We start from the raw sequence: 17931 nt of genomic DNA, 5'->3' as shown, positions 1-17931 counted from the left end.
ATAATTGGCTTAAAAGAATTTATTTGGCCCATAGACACATTTGAAGTCCAATAGTTAGGCCCATTAGCTCAAAAACACCAAATTGTTCAATTATGGTTTCATGCACTTCTTGAAATTTGACCAACTTTTGAACCTCATATCTCCTTCAATATTGATCATATGAAAGTGTTCTTGGACTTTTTAGAAAGCTCAAAGAGTCCTCTAAAATCTCCTTTTTGGTTTCATCTAAATTGAGTCTACCATGTTCAAGCTATGATCTTTGAGAAAAAATGACTTTTTGCAATCTTTTAGAAGGACCTATAATGTATTAGCTCATATCTCTCAAATGATGCATTTTTAGACTTGGCATATGAGAGACAAAGTTGTAGAGAATTCAATTTCCTTCAAAATGAGCTTTGGATGGGAAATTTCTGATGTACCATGTGAAAGTTATGACTGGTCAAAGTTTAGTTGACTTTCTCCTTTGAAACCCTAATTTAGAAACTTTAGGTTTTGCTGATTTATGATCTTCTCTTGATGAACCATGATCAGTTCTTGATCAATGGTGAATGATACTTCATAATGAGGATGTTGACCAAAAATCAGGAACTTTGACTGTGATTTGACCATAGTTTGACTTTTTAGGGTAAATAGTCGATTATTGATCGTTTGAGCAGTTGACTGAACATTCTGAGGGATCAGAGCTTGAAACTTGTCATGAGGATATTGTGAAGCATATGAGAGGCCATGAAGTCCACTTGGGGTATCAGAAGTTGATTTTGCTTTGAGAGAGTCAAAACCCTAATTGGAGGGTTGTCGTTTAGGAGAGTGTACAGTCAGTTGAGTCTCGAGCTTCTGGCATTCAGATGAGCTTGAGTTTGAAAATGTGATGGGCAAATTTTGGGGTATGACAGCTGCCCCTGTTCAATTTTCTTACACCTGAAGATGTAGAGTGGTTTGTACGCCAGTCGGTATCTGAAGGTGGAAGATGATTGAACACTAGAATACCAAGAAATTTGCCCTAGCTGAAGTAGGGACTTTTGTCGGAGATGGGCTTTAAAGATGCCATCCGGTAGTTGAAGTTTGAGAAATGTTGTTTGCGCGTTGATCGTGTCATTACCGTTCGTAGTAAATGAATTAGATCTTTTGGAGAGATAATCGTGTCTACATCGTTCGTGATGATAGAATTAGACTCTCTTGTCGTGTCAGCACCGTTCGTAGTAACTGAATTAGACCGTGGACGTCAGTGATCGTGTCTACACCGTTCGTGATGATAGAATTAGATCTCTGAGAGTTGACCGTGTCAGTACCGTTTGTAGTATCTGAATTAGATCTTCTGTCGTGTCAGTACTGTTCGTAGTAGCTGAATTAGACTTTGAAAGTCAGTGATCGTGTCTACACCGTTCGTGATGATAGAATTAGATCTCTGAGAGTTGACCGTGTCAGTACCGTTCGTAGTAACCGAATTAGATCTTTTGTCGTGTCAGTACTGTTCGTAGTAGCTGAATTAGACTTTGAAAGTGATCGTGTCATTACCGTTCGTGGTAAATGAATTAGATCTTCGAGCGTTGATCGTGTCAGTACCATTCGTAGTAGCTGAATTAGATCTTGAAAATGATCGTGTCATTACCGTTCGTGGTAGATGAATTAGACCTTGGAAAGTTGGAGTTTTCGTTCGTTTGTCTGTACCTGTATTCTGCAAAAGGTAAGATTAAATTTATGCGATGTCATAATGCATGGATTACATAATGAGTCTCTCAAAATAAATGAGAAGCTTCGTATGTTATGCGTGAGTTCAGTATGTATGCGATGTATGACTATGTTTATGATTTATGGTATGCAAACATGATTTATGTTGTCTTAGTCGAGAGAATAGATCTCCAGGTCTCTGTGATTTTGATGTTTGATTTCGTCTTGAAAGATGCTCAGCTGGGGATTTATGATTTCTGCTTGGGGATGATCAGTAACTTGATATACCCTGACTGGGGAGAAAGATATTAGTAAGCCATGTTGGAAAAGAACCAAGTGTCGGAGAACATGCAGCGTTGAAGGTGTAAACTCTGTTGGGGAGCCATGTCTCTGTAGGGACCGGAGTATTTGAAGATATCTTCTTGGTGATTACTCTGTGGGGATATGATCTTGCGAAATCAGCTTTGTAGGGAGACATGGGTGTCTTGGATATTGCCCCCAGTATTATAGCAATTACCATTCCTGGATTTGTATTGATCAGGACACCAATAAATACTGATCGAAGTGTCAAACTGGACTTGCATAGGTTTGCCCCTGCTAGTAGGAGCTTGGAAAGATTCGCCTCGCGAGGACTTTATGAGATATGCACTCTGGGCGTCATGCCCCTCGTAATCATAGGCCCATGACAATGCCCCATGTTGATTGGAAATAGATTCAGATTTACTTGGATGCATGCCCCTGATTATTTTTGGCATCCTTGAGAGATTCTCGGAATCTTGACTTGATTGCCCCAGATTGATCGGGAAATAGTTTGAAATCCGTTTGGGATGTATGCCTTTGACTTTTTGGAATTTGAGAGATTCTTCGAATCTTGACTTGATTGCCCCTGATTGATTGAGCGAACGTACCATTCCCCTTGTATACGTAGGAGACGTTGCTTCTCGGAGTAATCTTATCTATCGGGATGACTTCCAATCATTAGTTATACCCTGTGCAAGTTCTTTCTGATGCTAACATTTGAAATTATGTAGCAGAATATGTTTAATAATGAATTCATGAGATGCAATGCATACGTTTGTCTTGAATTTTTGAAAAACCTTTTAAAACATGAGATGCAAAAACACGACACTTGTAAAAAAATGATATTTGTAATAATGTTTGTAAGAATGAAATACCGACTCCTCGTTTTTGGTAAACCTTAAGGAGTCAGGATACCTTTTTTTGGTGACAGTATGCTTTCGAACTAACCATGCTTCAATTAGGACTTTCAAGGGTTGTAACGTGGCTTGGTTCACGGTTTAAGAAACAAAGGATAAAGGCTCAAAGTTTATTTATCCCCACCCCTCTTCGTGATGATCTTCAGTCCTAAACTCAGTAAATTCGGCTTATGCATTCAGGTTCCAAGAGACTTTTGAATTTGCACCTTTGATAATGATGATGATTCGCAAGCAAAGAGAATTTTTGAGATGGCAGTCACTTCTTCCTTTCGGTAGTCACAACATTGTGTCGTTCAGGAATTTATTGACTTCTCTTTTTTTCATCTTTTGATATCCCTAACTTTTGCCTGAACAGTCTATTTTAAGCTTACAGTCAGCGGGATGCCTCGATTTTTGCCTAAGTCATCTTTTTGTTTTTTGACTTAGCAGGCTTTTCTTTGTACATATGTTTATTCATTTTTTTTTTTTTTTTTTAATTTTTTTTTTATTTTTGAAAGATATTGACTGCCTTGCTTAATGATTGATGAACCATTATTGGCTTTTGATTGACATCTCCAACACTTCTTTGATGTGTACGGATGAACGCTTGTGATTGAAACCTTTGTTGAAAGGTGTACAGAGTGATTCTCTTAAAATAGAATGCACAGCCAAAATAACTAAGAACTACCCTGCCCCAGGTTAAAAATGCGGGTGTTTCGTACAAAAAGAAACTTCTACTCCTTAGGCTCAAAGGGGTTGACGAGGGATTACCATCCTTATATCTCCACTGTTTAGGAATTGAAACAATGCCTGTACATCGTCAGCATAGTCCGTTCAAAAGCATATTGTATGAGGTTGCGGTATCATTTTCGTCATCCTCCCTCAAAAGGTATACAACTTTAGCAGGAGTTGAGTATTACAAAAACATATGCAGAATAAAGACATAATTTAAAATGAGTGATAGCGAAATAATTTATTCAAGACCAACATATGCGATGCACTGATGATGATTATTAAAACATATAATGTCTATCATGATTCAAATGTTTAAACAAACAGAAGAGAAATATGCAAATGAAAGTAGATCTAATGTTCCAGAAGTTCGTCCGTCTAGACCTCAATCAGTCTTGTCATGGCTAGGCATAAGAGCGGTGATCACCACAGGTGTTTCAGGAGGGTTGAATTTGATTTCTCCGTCATTCATCAGATCTTGAATCTTATTCTTCAATGTCCAGCAATTGTTTTTTTTTTTTGTAATGTCCAGGCATGTTGGAATGGTACGCGCACCTTGTATTGAGATTTATAGTATGAGTGGATTTTGTTGGCTCGATTGCCCTGAGCGTATGGATCATATGAGTGAATTGTTTGTTGTGACTCAATTGTCATGATTCCTTTATCGTGACTCAATTGTCGTGACTCAGTTATCGTGACTCAGTTGTCGTGACTCAGTTGTCGTGACTCAGTTGTCGTGACTCAGTTGTCGTGACTCAGTTGTCGTGACTCAGTTGTCGCGAATCAGTTGTCGTGATTCTGCTGTCGTGACTCCATTATCGGGACTCAGTTGTCGTGACTTCATTGTCGTGATCTTTTGAGTGGCATGATTAACTCTTTAATGGCACGCTTCAACGGTCTATCATCCTTTACACCATAACCAGGATTGTTCGAATCATAAGCACATCTCGCATTGTAATTGTACCCCAAGAATAGGAGTGCCTTTAATTCTTCTTTCCCCTTGGCCGGGTTAAGGATCATCCCTCGGAACTGGTTATTCTGAGCCTGAAGATTTATGACTGATTGCTCGAGATCCATTTGTGCTGAAATAAACAGCGAGGAAGGACGAGAGACCTGTTATGCGATGTTATGAATGCAAATGTAATGTTTTCAAGGATCTATAGGAAATTTAGATTGGTTGCATTTTCGTCTGAAGAGTTCTGAATTCCGTTTTTGAACATCCTTCTTTGAGAATCGAGCTCACCATATCGAGTGGGTCATCGCCTCTGATTCAGGATACTTCTGAATTTGAAGATACATGGCCAGGGGAAAGTAAATCCTCTTGCCCCTTGTTAGGTGCTAAACCTTTGAATCGGAAGGTACATGGCCAGGGGAAAGTAAATCCTCTTGCCCCTTGTTAGGAATTTAGTCCTTGATAAGAGTACCTGAAATTGTGTGTCCTAAATCCCTAAGATCCTTGAAAGGGTTAGCTAACATGCTATGTTATGATGTCATGATGTAATGTAGATGCAATGCATTAAGTAAAGCATAAGGTCATAAGGACTAGGTGTCCTACAGACAATCCCTGCAAGGAAATAAAAGGGTTAGAGCATAAGGTAATGAGGATGAAATGTCCTACAGGCGAATCCTGCAAGGAAACAAAGGTTAGTATGTTATGCAACTTATTAGGAACAACATGGAATAGTGAGGGCAAACAAGTCTTTAACAAAACCTGCAAGAAAACCAAAGGGTTAGTAGCCAGCACAAACAAGTCACACAAGTGCCCTTAGGTTTAAAGGCTTGCGTGAAGTTCGTAGGTAAGTACCCTCCCCACTGAAGTTTAGTTGGTTCAACCTGTCCTAGAATAGTAACCGGGTTCTATGGTGCTCATATCCCTGATCTTTCTCGCGGGCATTGTCTTAACATGGCACTCGATCGGCCAGCCAAAAGCATCCCTAGAGTCCAATCTCAATGAGTGTAGCATCGAGTATCAACCGGCTTCAGTCAGGAATCCAAAGCCAGCTATCTCGCTACTTCCTATAGGCCAAAGTCAAGTTCAACTAAGGTTCTAAGGGCGAATTAGTGCTTGTGACACCACGCGGTAGCCAAATGTCTCCTCGATCATATTCAAGGGCCATCAGGACAAACCAAAGCGTCGCACTAACGATGGCCACCAGTTCAACCATAATGATACATGTCGTACAGCCTCCCTGGTCTCATGCCACATACCTAAGGTACACTAGATCCGGGTGTAGGATCTTTCACACAACAGAATACCCAAAACAACCTTTAAAAATAAAGCAAACAAACAAACAATTATTAAAGTGAACTAGCTCTAAGGTAACCCCTCTTTTTATTTAATCCCCAGCAGAGTCGCCAGTTCTGTGATACGGTGAACTGACTTTTTTATATAATCGAAAATGTCGCGGTTAAGCATGAGTCGCCACCGACTTTTATTTTATCCAATTTTAGGAAAGGCTAAAAGAATAGGAAAATACCTTTTGAAAAGATTTTGAGTTCGGGGGGTAATTATGCAAAGGGAAGGTGTAAGGCACCCTTTGCATCCATGGTTTTCCATGGGCTCTTAATTGCTTAGCTCACTTTGAAAATGTTTGAATTGTTTGAAAAGTAGTGTATGAATAGTTCGGATAAGAACTTTAGCTTGTAAATAAGCGTAGTCTTTTTGAAAAGTATTTGAAAATTAATGGGAAAAAGAGTTTGAATTTTGAATTTGAATTGAGCAAGCAATTAAAAGCTACTTACCCTAAGTTTATAAATTTGTTCTTTTAGCTTTTCGAGACGAAAGGATCTATCCATGCCATAAAGGGCAGGAAGTCTTTCAATTGGATGTTTAAGGGTCATCGAATAATCGTTCGCCATAAGACTGTCCCATGCCATAAAGAGGGCAGGTAGTCTAAGGGAAGGATATAATAGTCATTAATCTTTTTAGGCATCATGCGAGGATACCTTAGCAATTGGGACAATCATCATGTTTTTACCGAGGCAGCTTCGAGGGGAAGAATTGATGATAATGAACTTAGGGCAACATTTTGTTTTGCTTTAGGTATCCTCGGAATCGAGGGACTTTGACTATTTAGTACACTTAAAGGCAGCAAGGCAACAAAGGCAACAAAGGCAACCAGAGGGATTACCCTAAAGGTGTGTGGGTGCAACAATCACGTGGTTAACTTCGATTACATTTATCTTGTAGTTAGGTGATTTATGTTCAATTCATGGTTTCCACTCCCTAAATTACTAACCACGCAGTAAAAATAATATCACAATTTAAGTGCCTTCAAGGCCAATCAATACAACCAGTAAACAGTTACATAATAATGGGGAAGGGGACAATGAAACCAGCGGATCCCTTAATAGGGTTTGACATAAGTAATAAAAAGTAAGGTTTAGGGTTACCAACGTCTGTTGCTTTGGCAGTTTGACAAACCTTTGGCTTTGATTGATGAAGGTTGATGGGCAGAGGTTTGCCTTGAGCATGAAGCATTGACCCTGACCATTAAGGAAAAAAGAAAACAGTGAGTGCATTGATTGTTCGAACCAAACCTTATTTTTGGGCAAAAAGGCAAAAAATAATGAAATAAAATAAAAGTCAAATTGAATAAGAAAAGACTAAAAACTTAGCTTTTGATCAGTGGAGCGCATGGGCGGAGGCTCCTGACGATAAACCTGAAAAGTTGGGCATAAAGAAAAAGGATGTAGTGAGTGTATGTGGAATTCATTGACATTGAAACAAACCCTATTTTATATTTTATAAGGCAAAATAAAATAAAAATATTGTTTAAACAAAGTTAGAAAACTTAGCTTTTTGATCGGGTGAGGCGCGTGGCTAAAAAACCCTTCGTTTAACCTTAAAAATTAAAAATGAAAAAAGAAAGGAAATAGTTAGTGCATTAACCGATCTAACCCTGAATCTAAAAGAGTTATTTAAGAAAACTTATTGTGACCCAAAGGTTTACAAAGCTATAAATGCGTTAATGGACACCACCTACCAATAAACCTAAGGCTATCAGGATTGATAAATAGGATTGATAAATGCCTCGAGGTTAACAAATAATATTTAAAATTAATTGATTGAGAGTATATGTAAAAATAATAATTTTTCTTATAAAAAACAATATAATTATTTTTCAATGTTTATGAGGAAAATCGAGTGTCGATTAATAATTATGTGAAATTATTATAGTAATAAAAACATTTAAATAAAAATCAAAGGAAATAAATAAAGGTTTAAAAAAAAATAAAAATAAAAAGAAAAGTAAATGAAGAAACTTAGCTGGGCAGTGATCTGGTGTGGTAAGTCTGGAGGTCCATATGATGTGCCTGCAGCTTGATGTGCGTTGGATCTATCTTGGTTTTGATCTGATGGCTGTTAGATGAGCGTGCACCCTGGTCTTCCATAAGTACGTTGCGTTGGATCTGCACTTGGAGAGAAAATAAGAAAAAAAAAAGGACACTATCTCCCCTGGGTATCGAACCAGGGACCTGTGAGAAGCACACCTGCTGCCTTGCCAACCCCACTGCGCTTTTCATTTGTTAGATAAACAATCCTAATTTAACAAATATAAAAAACAATAAAAATCTGGAATTCAAACTCATAAGTCAAGGTGGGGCCCCCTGGTTGCTGGCCACCGAATCATGTTTGGAGAGTGAGGGAGCGCCTGTTGACCGACGAGTGAGAGAGAGACGCGTGGGGTCCAAGTTTCAACCCCACTATTCATCTCCTTCAACCTCCATACCTGCAGAAATTGCTGCGAATTTTCTTATGAGATTACCTGCGGATTTCCCTTTGAGTTCTTCAACATCCATGGTGAGAACAGAAACCTGCACAAACGACTCAAACAGAAAGAGAAATTGACCCAGATCTACGTAAAAATACGTCAGGAGTTCAAATATGCCGTTGTTTTTGTCAAACAGTGGCTGTAACATGAGAAACGAGAATGAACACCACGTGAGCCCTAGCCATGGTGTGCTTCGGTAGAGGCTTCAAAGCTTCACGAAACTCGATCGAAATTCTCCTATGGATCTCCAGGAACTCATACACGTAATCCAATTTCGTTAAAACACACAGATAAATATAATATGAATTCTAGAGATATGAGTGAACATGTGTATCGTAGATGATGGATTCTATGCGTTATGGTACGTTATAAACCATGAAAACTCACCATATGTTACCTTAATAAAAAGATTGGATAGTTGGGAAGCCTTGAAAACCTCTGGAACCAGGAATACGAAAATCACACCTCTCTTGGAAATTTTTTTCTTTGAAACCCTAGTCTTATGATCCTCTTTTTTCGTCCCCTATGCTTCTGTGTGTGCTCAGCATATATACTAGGAGATATTAGGTCAATAATCTTCAATCAAATCTCTCATGATCATGGTGAAATATTTGATTGGAATTTTGTGCATAAATCTTTCTAAAATTAGCTTTTTGAGTCAAATATAATTCCAATCATGCCTTGAACGAATTTTTAAGGAGATATATGATATTTGGATTACTTGATATGATTGGAAAATAAATCCCATGATTTAAATCAATTATTTCATGTTTTATTTGATTTATTGATATTTAAATGAATAAAATCCACATAAATAAAAATAAATGTTGTAAAAATAAAATAATTGGCTTAAAAGAATTTATTTGGCCCATAGACACATTTGAAGTCCAATAGTTAGGCCCATTAGCTCAAAAACACCAAATTGTTCAATTATGGTTTCATGCACTTCTTGAAATTTGACCAACTTTTGAACCTCATATCTCCTTCAATATTGATCATATGAAAGTGTTCTTGGACTTTTTAGAAAGCTCAAAGAGTCCTCTAAAATCTCCTTTTTGGTTTCATCTAAATTGAGTCTACCATGTTCAAGCTATGATCTTTGAGAAAAAATGACTTTTTGCAATCTTTTAGAAGGACCTATAATGTATTAGCTCATATCTCTCAAATGATGCATTTTTAGACTTGGCATATGAGAGACAAAGTTGTAGAGAATTCAATTTCCTTCAAAATGAGCTTTGGATGGGAAATTTCTGATGTACCATGTGAAAGTTATGACTGGTCAAAGTTTAGTTGACTTTCTCCTTTGAAACCCTAATTTAGAAACTTTAGGTTTTGCTGATTTATGATCTTCTCTTGATGAACCATGATCAGTTCTTGATCAATGGTGAATGATACTTCATAATGAGGATGTTGACCAAAAATCAGGAACTTTGACTGTGATTTGACCATAGTTTGACTTTTTAGGGTAAATAGTCGATTATTGATCGTTTGAGCAGTTGACTGAACATTCTGAGGGATCAGAGCTTGAAACTTGTCATGAGGATATTGTGAAGCATATGAGAGGCCATGAAGTCCACTTGGGGTATCAGAAGTTGATTTTGCTTTGAGAGAGTCAAAACCCTAATTGGAGGGTTGTCGTTTAGGAGAGTGTACAGTCAGTTGAGTCTCGAGCTTCTGGCATTCAGATGAGCTTGAGTTTGAAAATGTGATGGGCAAATTTTGGGGTATGACAGTAGACCATGTTTTTGGAGAAGGGAGAGAAATTTAGAAATTGCATATGATAGTCCACATTTATTAGAAAGGCAAAGAAGTTTCAGAAATTGCATATGATAGTCCATATTTTATAGAAAAAGGAAAGATTCCAGAAATTGCTTATGATAGTCCACGTTTTTACAGAAGGGGAAGAAATTCTAGAAATTACATATGATAGACCATGATTTTGGAGAAGGGAAAGAAATTCTAGAAATTGCATATGATAGTCTACGTTTTTGGAAAAGGAAAAGAAGTTCCAGAAACTGCATATGATAGTCCATGTTTTTGGAGAAGGGAATGAAATTTCATAAATCATGTATGATAGACCATATTTTATGGACAAGGGAAAGATAATCCAGAAAGTGCATATAATAGTCCATGTTTTTTGAGAAGGGAAAGAAATTCTAGAAATTGCATATGTTAGACCATGTTTTTGGAGAAGGGAAAAAAATCTATAAACTGCTTATGATAGTCCACGTTTTTAGAGAAGGGGAAAATATATGCAAAAATTGCATTTTATAGACCAAGTTTTTGGAGAAGGAAAACAAATTCTAGAAATTGCATATGATAGTCAATGTTTTTGGAAAAGGGAAAGAAGTTCCTGAAATTGCATATGATAGACCACGTTTTTGGAGAAGGTAAAGAAATTCTAGAAATTGCATATGATAGTCCACGTTTATGGAGAAGGGGAAGAAATTTGCAGAAACTGCATATGATAGTCCACGTTTTTGGAGAAGGGGAAGAAATTTGCAGAAACTGCATAAGATAGACCACGTTTTTGGAGAAGGGAAAGAAAGTTTAGAAATTGGATATCATAGTCCACGTTATTTAGAAAGGGAAAGAAGTTTCGGAAATTGTATATGATAGTCCATGTTTTTTGGAGAAGGGAAAGAAATTTCAGAAATTGCATATGATAGATCATTTTTTTTGGAAAAGGGAAAGAAATTCTAGAAATTGTATATGATAGTTCACATTTTTAGAGAAGGGAAAGATATTTACTGGAATTGCATATGATAGACCACATTTTTGGAGAAGGAAAAGATATTATAGAAATTGCATATGATAGTCCACGGTTTTTGAGGGAATTGCATATGATAAACCATGCTTTTGGAGAAGGGAAAAAATTCTAAAAATTGCTTATGATAGTCCACGTTTTTAGAGAAGGGGAAGAAATATGCAGAACTTGCATATGATTGACCAAGTTTTTGGAGAAGGGAAACAAATTCTAGAAATAGCATATGATAGTCCACGTTTTTGGAAAAGGGAAAGAAGTTCCAGAAATTGCATATGATAGTCAACGTTATTGAAGAAGGGAAAGAAATTTCATAAATTGCATATGATAGACGATATTTTATGTAAAAGGGAAAGAAATTCCAGAAACTTCTTATGATTGTCCAAGTTTTTAGAGAAGGGGAAGAAATTCTAGAAATTACATATGATAGACCATGTTTTTGGAGAAGGGAAAGAAATTCTAGAAATTGCATATGATAGTCCAGGTTTTTGGAAAAGGGAAAGAAGTTACAAAAGTTGGATATGATGGTCCACATTTTTGGAGAAGGGAAAGAAATTTCAGAAATTATATATGATAGACCATATTTTTTGGAAAAGGAAAAGAAGTTCCAGAAACTGCATATGATAGTCCATGTTTTTGGAGAAGGGAATGAAATTTCATAAATCATGTATGATAGACCATATTTTATGGAAAAGGGAAAGATAATCCAGAAATTGCATATGATAGTCCACGTTTTTGAAGAAGGGAAAGAAATTCTAGAAATTGCATATGTTAGACCATGTTTTTGGAGAAGGGAAAAAAATCTATAAACTGCTTATGATAGTCCACGTTTTTAGAGAAGGGGAAAATATATGCAGAAATTGCATTTTATGGACCAAGTTTTTGGAGAAGGAAAACAAAATTCATGAAATTGCATATGATAGTCCACGTTTTTGGAAAAGGGAAAGAAGTTCCAGAAATTGCATATGATAGACCACGTTTTTGGAGAAGGTAAAGAAATTCTAGAAATTGCATATGATAGTCCATGTTTTTGGAGAAGGGGAAGAAATTTGCAGAAATTGTATAAGATAGACCACGTTTTTGGAGAAGGGAAAGAAATTTTCGAAATTGCATATCATAGTCCACGTTATTTAGAAAGGGAAAGAAGTTCCAGAAATTGTATATGATAGTCCATGTTTTTTGGAGAAGAGAAAGAAATTTCATAAATTGCATATGATAGATCATTTTTTTTTGGAAAAGGGAAAGAAATTCTAGAAATTGTATATGATAGTTCACATTTTTAGAGAAGGGAAAGATATTTCCTGGAATTGCATATGATAGACCACGATTTTGGAGAAGGAAAAGATATTATAGAAATTGCATATGATAGTCCACGGTTTTAGAGGGAATTGCTTATGATATACCATGCTTTTGAAAAAGGGAAAAAAATTCTAAAAATTGCTTATGATAGTCCACGTTTTTAGAGAAGGGGAAGAAATATGCAGAATTTGCATATGATAGACCAAGTTTTTGGAGAAGGGAAAGATATTATAGAAATTGCATATGATAGTCCACGTTTTTAGAGAAGGAAAAGATATTAGCTGGAATTGCATATGATATACCATGTTTTTGGAAAAGGGAAAAAAATTCTAGAAATTGCTTTTGATAGTCCACGTTTTTAGAGAAGAAGAAGAAATATGCAAAACTTGCATATGATAGACCAAGTGTTTGGAGAAGGGAAACAAATATTAGAAATGGCATATGATAGACCATATTTTATGGAAAAGGGAAAGAAATTCCAGAATTTGATTATGATATTCCAAGTTTCTAGAGAAGGGGAAGAAATTATGGAAATTACATATGATAGACCACGTTTTTGAAGAACGGAATGAAATTCTAGAAATTGCATATGATAGTCCAGGTTTTTGGAAATGGGAAAGAAGTTCCAAAAGTTGCATATGATAGTCCACATTTTTGGAGAAGGGAAAGAAATTTCAGAAATTATATATGATAGACCATTTTTTTTGGAAAAGTGAAATAAACTCCATAAATTGCATATGATAGTTTACGTTTTGGGAGAAGGGAAAGAAATTTTAAAAAATTGTATATGATTGTCCACGTTTTTGGAGAAGGGGAAGAAATTTGCAGAAATTGCATATGGTAGACCATGTTTTTGGAGAAGGGAGAGAAATTTAGAAATTGCATATGATAGTCCACATTTATTAGAAAGGCAAAGAAGTTTCAGAAATTGCATATGATAGTCCACATTTTATAGAAAAAGGAAAGAAATTCCAGAAATTGCTTATGATAGTCCACGTTTTTACAGAAGGGGAAGAAATTCTAGAAATTACATATGATAGACCATGATTTTGGAGAAGGGAAAGAAATTCTAGAAATTGCATATGATAGTCTACGTTTTTGGAAAAGGAAAAGAAATTCCAGAAACTGCATATGATAGTCCATGTTTTTGGAGAAGGGAATGAAATTTCATAAATCATGTATGATAGACCATATTTTATGGACAAGGGAAAGATAATCCAGAAAGTGCATATAATAGTCCATGTTTTTTAAGAAGGGAAAGAAATTCTAGAAATTGCATATGTTAGACCATGTTTTTGGAGAAGGGAAAAAAAATCTATAAACTGCTTATGATAGTCCACGTTTTTAGAGAAGGGGAAAATATATGCAGAAATTGCATTTTATAGACCAAGTTTTTGGAGAAGGAAAACAAATTCTAGAAATTGCATATGATAGTCCATGTTTTTGGAAAAGGGAAAGAAGTTCCAGAAATTGCATATGATAGACCACGTTTTTGGAGAAGGTAAAGAAATTCTAGAAATTGCATATGATAGTCCACGTTTTTGGAGAAGGGGAAGAAATTTGCAGAAACTGCATAAGATAGGCCGCGTTTTTGGAGAAGGGAAATAAAGTTTAGAAATTGCATATCATAGTCCACGTTATTTAGAAAGGGAAAGAAGTTCCGGAAATTGTATATGATAGTCCATGTTTTTTGGAGAAGGGAAAGAAATTTCAGAAATTGCATATGATAGATCATTTTTTTTGGAAAAGGGAAAGAAATTCTAGAAATTGTATATGATAGTTCACATTTTTAGAGAAGGGAAAGAAATTCTAGAAATTGTATATGATAGTTCACATTTTTAGAGAAGGGAAAGATATTTACTGGAATTGCATATGATAGACCACATTTTTGGAGAAGGAAAAGATATTATAGAAATTGCATATGATAGTCCACGGTTTTTGAGGGAATTGCATATGATAAACCATGCTTTTGGAGAAGGGAAAAAATTCTAAAAATTGCTTATGATAGTCCACGTTTTTAGAGAAGGGGAAGAAATATGCAGAACTTGCATATGATTGACCAAGTTTTTGGAGAAGGGAAACAAATTCTAGAAATAGCATATGATAGTCCACGTTTTTGGAAAAGGGAAAGAAGTTCCAGAAATTGCATATGATAGTCAACGTTATTGAAGAAGGGAAAGAAATTTCATAAATTGCATATGATAGACGATATTTTATGTAAAAGGGAAAGAAATTCCAGAAACTTCTTATGATTGTCCAAGTTTTTAGAGAAGGGGAAGAAATTCTAGAAATTACATATGATAGACCATGTTTTTGGAGAAGGGAAAGAAATTCTAGAAATTGCATATGATAGTCCAGGTTTTTGGAAAAGGGAAAGAAGTTACAAAAGTTGGATATGATGGTCCACATTTTTGGAGAAGGGAAAGAAATTTCAGAAATTATATATGATAGACCATATTTTTTGGAAAAGGAAAAGAAGTTCCAGAAACTGCATATGATAGTCCATGTTTTTGGAGAAGGGAATGAAATTTCATAAATCATGTATGATAGACCATATTTTATGGAAAAGGGAAAGATAATCCAGAATTGCATATGATAGTCCACGTTTTTGAAGAAGGGAAAGAAATTCTAGAAATTGCATATGTTAGACCATGTTTTTGGAGAAGGGAAAAAAATCTATAAACTGCTTATGATAGTCCACGTTTTTAGAGAAGGGGAAAATATATGCAGAAATTGCATTTTATGGACCAAGTTTTTGGAGAAGGAAAACAAAATTCATGAAATTGCATATGATAGTCCACGTTTTTGGAAAAGGGAAAGAAGTTCCAGAAATTGCATATGATAGACCACGTTTTTGGAGAAGGTAAAGAAATTCTAGAAATTGCATATGATAGTCCACGTTTTTGGAGAAGGGGAAGAAATTTGCAGAAATTGTATAAGATAGACCACGTTTTTGGAGAAGGGAAAGAAATTTTCGAAATTGCATATCATAGTCCACGTTATTTAGAAAGGGAAAGAAGTTCCAGAAATTGTATATGATAGTCCATGTTTTTTGGAGAAGAGAAAGAAATTTCATAAATTGCATATGATAGATCATTTTTTTTTGGAAAAGGGAAAGAAATTCTAGAAATTGTATATGATAGTTCACATTTTTAGAGAAGGGAAAGATATTTCCTGGAATTGCATATGATAGACCACGTTTTTGGAGAAGGAAAAGATATTATAGAAATTGCATATGATAGTCCACGGTTTTAGAGGGAATTGCTTATGATATACCATGCTTTTGAAAAAGGGAAAAAAATTCTAAAAATTGCTTATGATAGTCCACGTTTTTAGAGAAGGGGAAGAAATATGCAGAATTTGCATATGATAGACCAAGTTTTTGGAGAAGCGAAAGATATTATAGAAATTGCATATGATAGTCCACGTTTTTAGAGAAGGAAAAGATATTAGCTGGAATTGCATATGATATACCATGTTTTTGGAAAAGGGAAAAAATTCTAGAAATTGCTTATGATAGTCCACGGTTTTGGAAGGAATTGCATATGATAGTCCACATTTTATAGAAAAAGGAAAGAAATTCCAGTAATTGCTTATGATAGTCCACGTTTTTACAGAAGGGGAAGAAACTCTAGAAATTACATATGATAGACCATGATTTTGGAGAAGGGAAAGAAATTCTAGAAATTGCATATGATAGTCTACGTTTTTGGAAAAGGAAAAGAAGTTCCAGAAACTGCATATGATAGTCCATGTTTTTGGAGAAGGGAATGAAATTTCATAAATCATGTATGATAGACCATATTTTATGGACAAGGGAAAGATAATCCAGAAAGTGCATATAATAGTCCATGTTTTTTGAGAAGGGAAAGAAATTCTAGAAATTGCATATGTTAGACCATGTTTTTGGAGAAGGGAAAAAAATCTATAAACTGCTTATGATAGTCCACGTTTTTAGAGAAGGGGAAAATATATGCAGAAATTGCATTTTATAGACCAAGTTTTTGGAGAAGGAAAACAAATTCTAGAAATTGCATATGATAGTCCATGTTTTTGGAAAAGGGAAAGAAGTACCAGAAATTGCATATGATAGACCACGTTTTTGGAGAAGGTAAAGAAATTCTAGAAATTGCATATGATACTCCACGTTTTTGGAGAAGGGGAAGAAATTTGCAGAAACTGCATCAGATTGGCCGCGTTTTTGGAGAAGGGAAGGAAAGTTTAGAAATTGCATATCATAGTCCACGTTATTTAGAAAGGGAAAGAAGTTCCGGAAATTGTATATGATAGTCCATGTTTTTTGGAGAAGGGAAAGAAATTTCAGAAATTACATATGATAGATCATTTTTTTTGGAAAAGGGAAAGAAATTCTAGAAATTGTATATGATAGTTCACATTTTTAGAGAAGGGAAAGAAATTCTAGAAATTGTATATGATAGTTCACATTTTTAGAGAAGGGAAAGATATTTACTGGAATTGCATATGATAGACCACGTTTTTGGAGAAGGAAAAGATATTATAGAAATTGCATATGATAGTCCACGGTTTTTGAGGGAATTGCATATGATAAACCATGCTTTTGGAGAAGGGAAAAAATTCTAAAAATTGCTTATGATAGTCCACGTTTTTAGAGAAGGGGAAGAAATATGCAGAACTTGCATATGATTGACCAAGTTTTTGGAGAAGGGAAACAAATTCTAGAAATAGCATATGATAGTCAACGTTTTTGGAAAAGGGAAAGAAGTTCCAGAAATTGCATATGATAGTCAACGTTATTGAAGAAGGGAAAGAAATTTCATAAATTGCATATGATAGACGATATTTTATGTAAAAGGGAAAGAAATTCCAGAAACTTCTTATGATTGTCCAAGTTTTTAGAGAAGGGGAAGAAATTCTAGAAATTACATATGATAGACCATGTTTTTGGAGAAGGGAAGGAAATTCTAGAAATTGCATATGATAGTCCAGGTTTTGTGAAAAGGGAAAGAAGTTACAAAAGTTGGATATGATGGTCCACATTTTTGGAGAAGGGAAAGAAATTTCAGAAATTATATATGATAGACCATATTTTTTGGAAAAGGAAAAGAAGTTCCAGAAACTGCATATGATAGTCCATGTTTTTGGAGAAGGGAATGAAATTTCATAAATCATGTATGATAGACCATATTTTATGGAAAAGGGAAAGATAATCCAGAAATTGCATATGATAGTCCACGTTTTTGAAGAAGGGAAAGAAATTCTAGAAATTGCATATGTTAGACCATGTTTTTGGAGAAGGGAAAAAAATCTATAAACTGCTTATGATAGTCCACGTTTTTAGAGAAGGGGAAAATATATGCAGAAATTGCTTTTTATGGACCAAGTTTTTGGAGAAGGAAAACAAAATTCATGAAATTGCATATGATAGTCCACGTTTTTGGAATAGGGAAAGAAGTTCCAGAAATTGCATATGATAGACCACGTTTTTGGAGAAGGTAAAGAAATTCTAGAAATTGCA

This window comes from Vicia villosa, linkage group LG7 (genome assembly GCF_029867415.1).
Source record: "Vicia villosa cultivar HV-30 ecotype Madison, WI linkage group LG7, Vvil1.0, whole genome shotgun sequence".
Taxonomy (NCBI): domain Eukaryota; kingdom Viridiplantae; phylum Streptophyta; class Magnoliopsida; order Fabales; family Fabaceae; genus Vicia; species Vicia villosa.
This window is presented reverse-complemented; position numbering follows the sequence as displayed.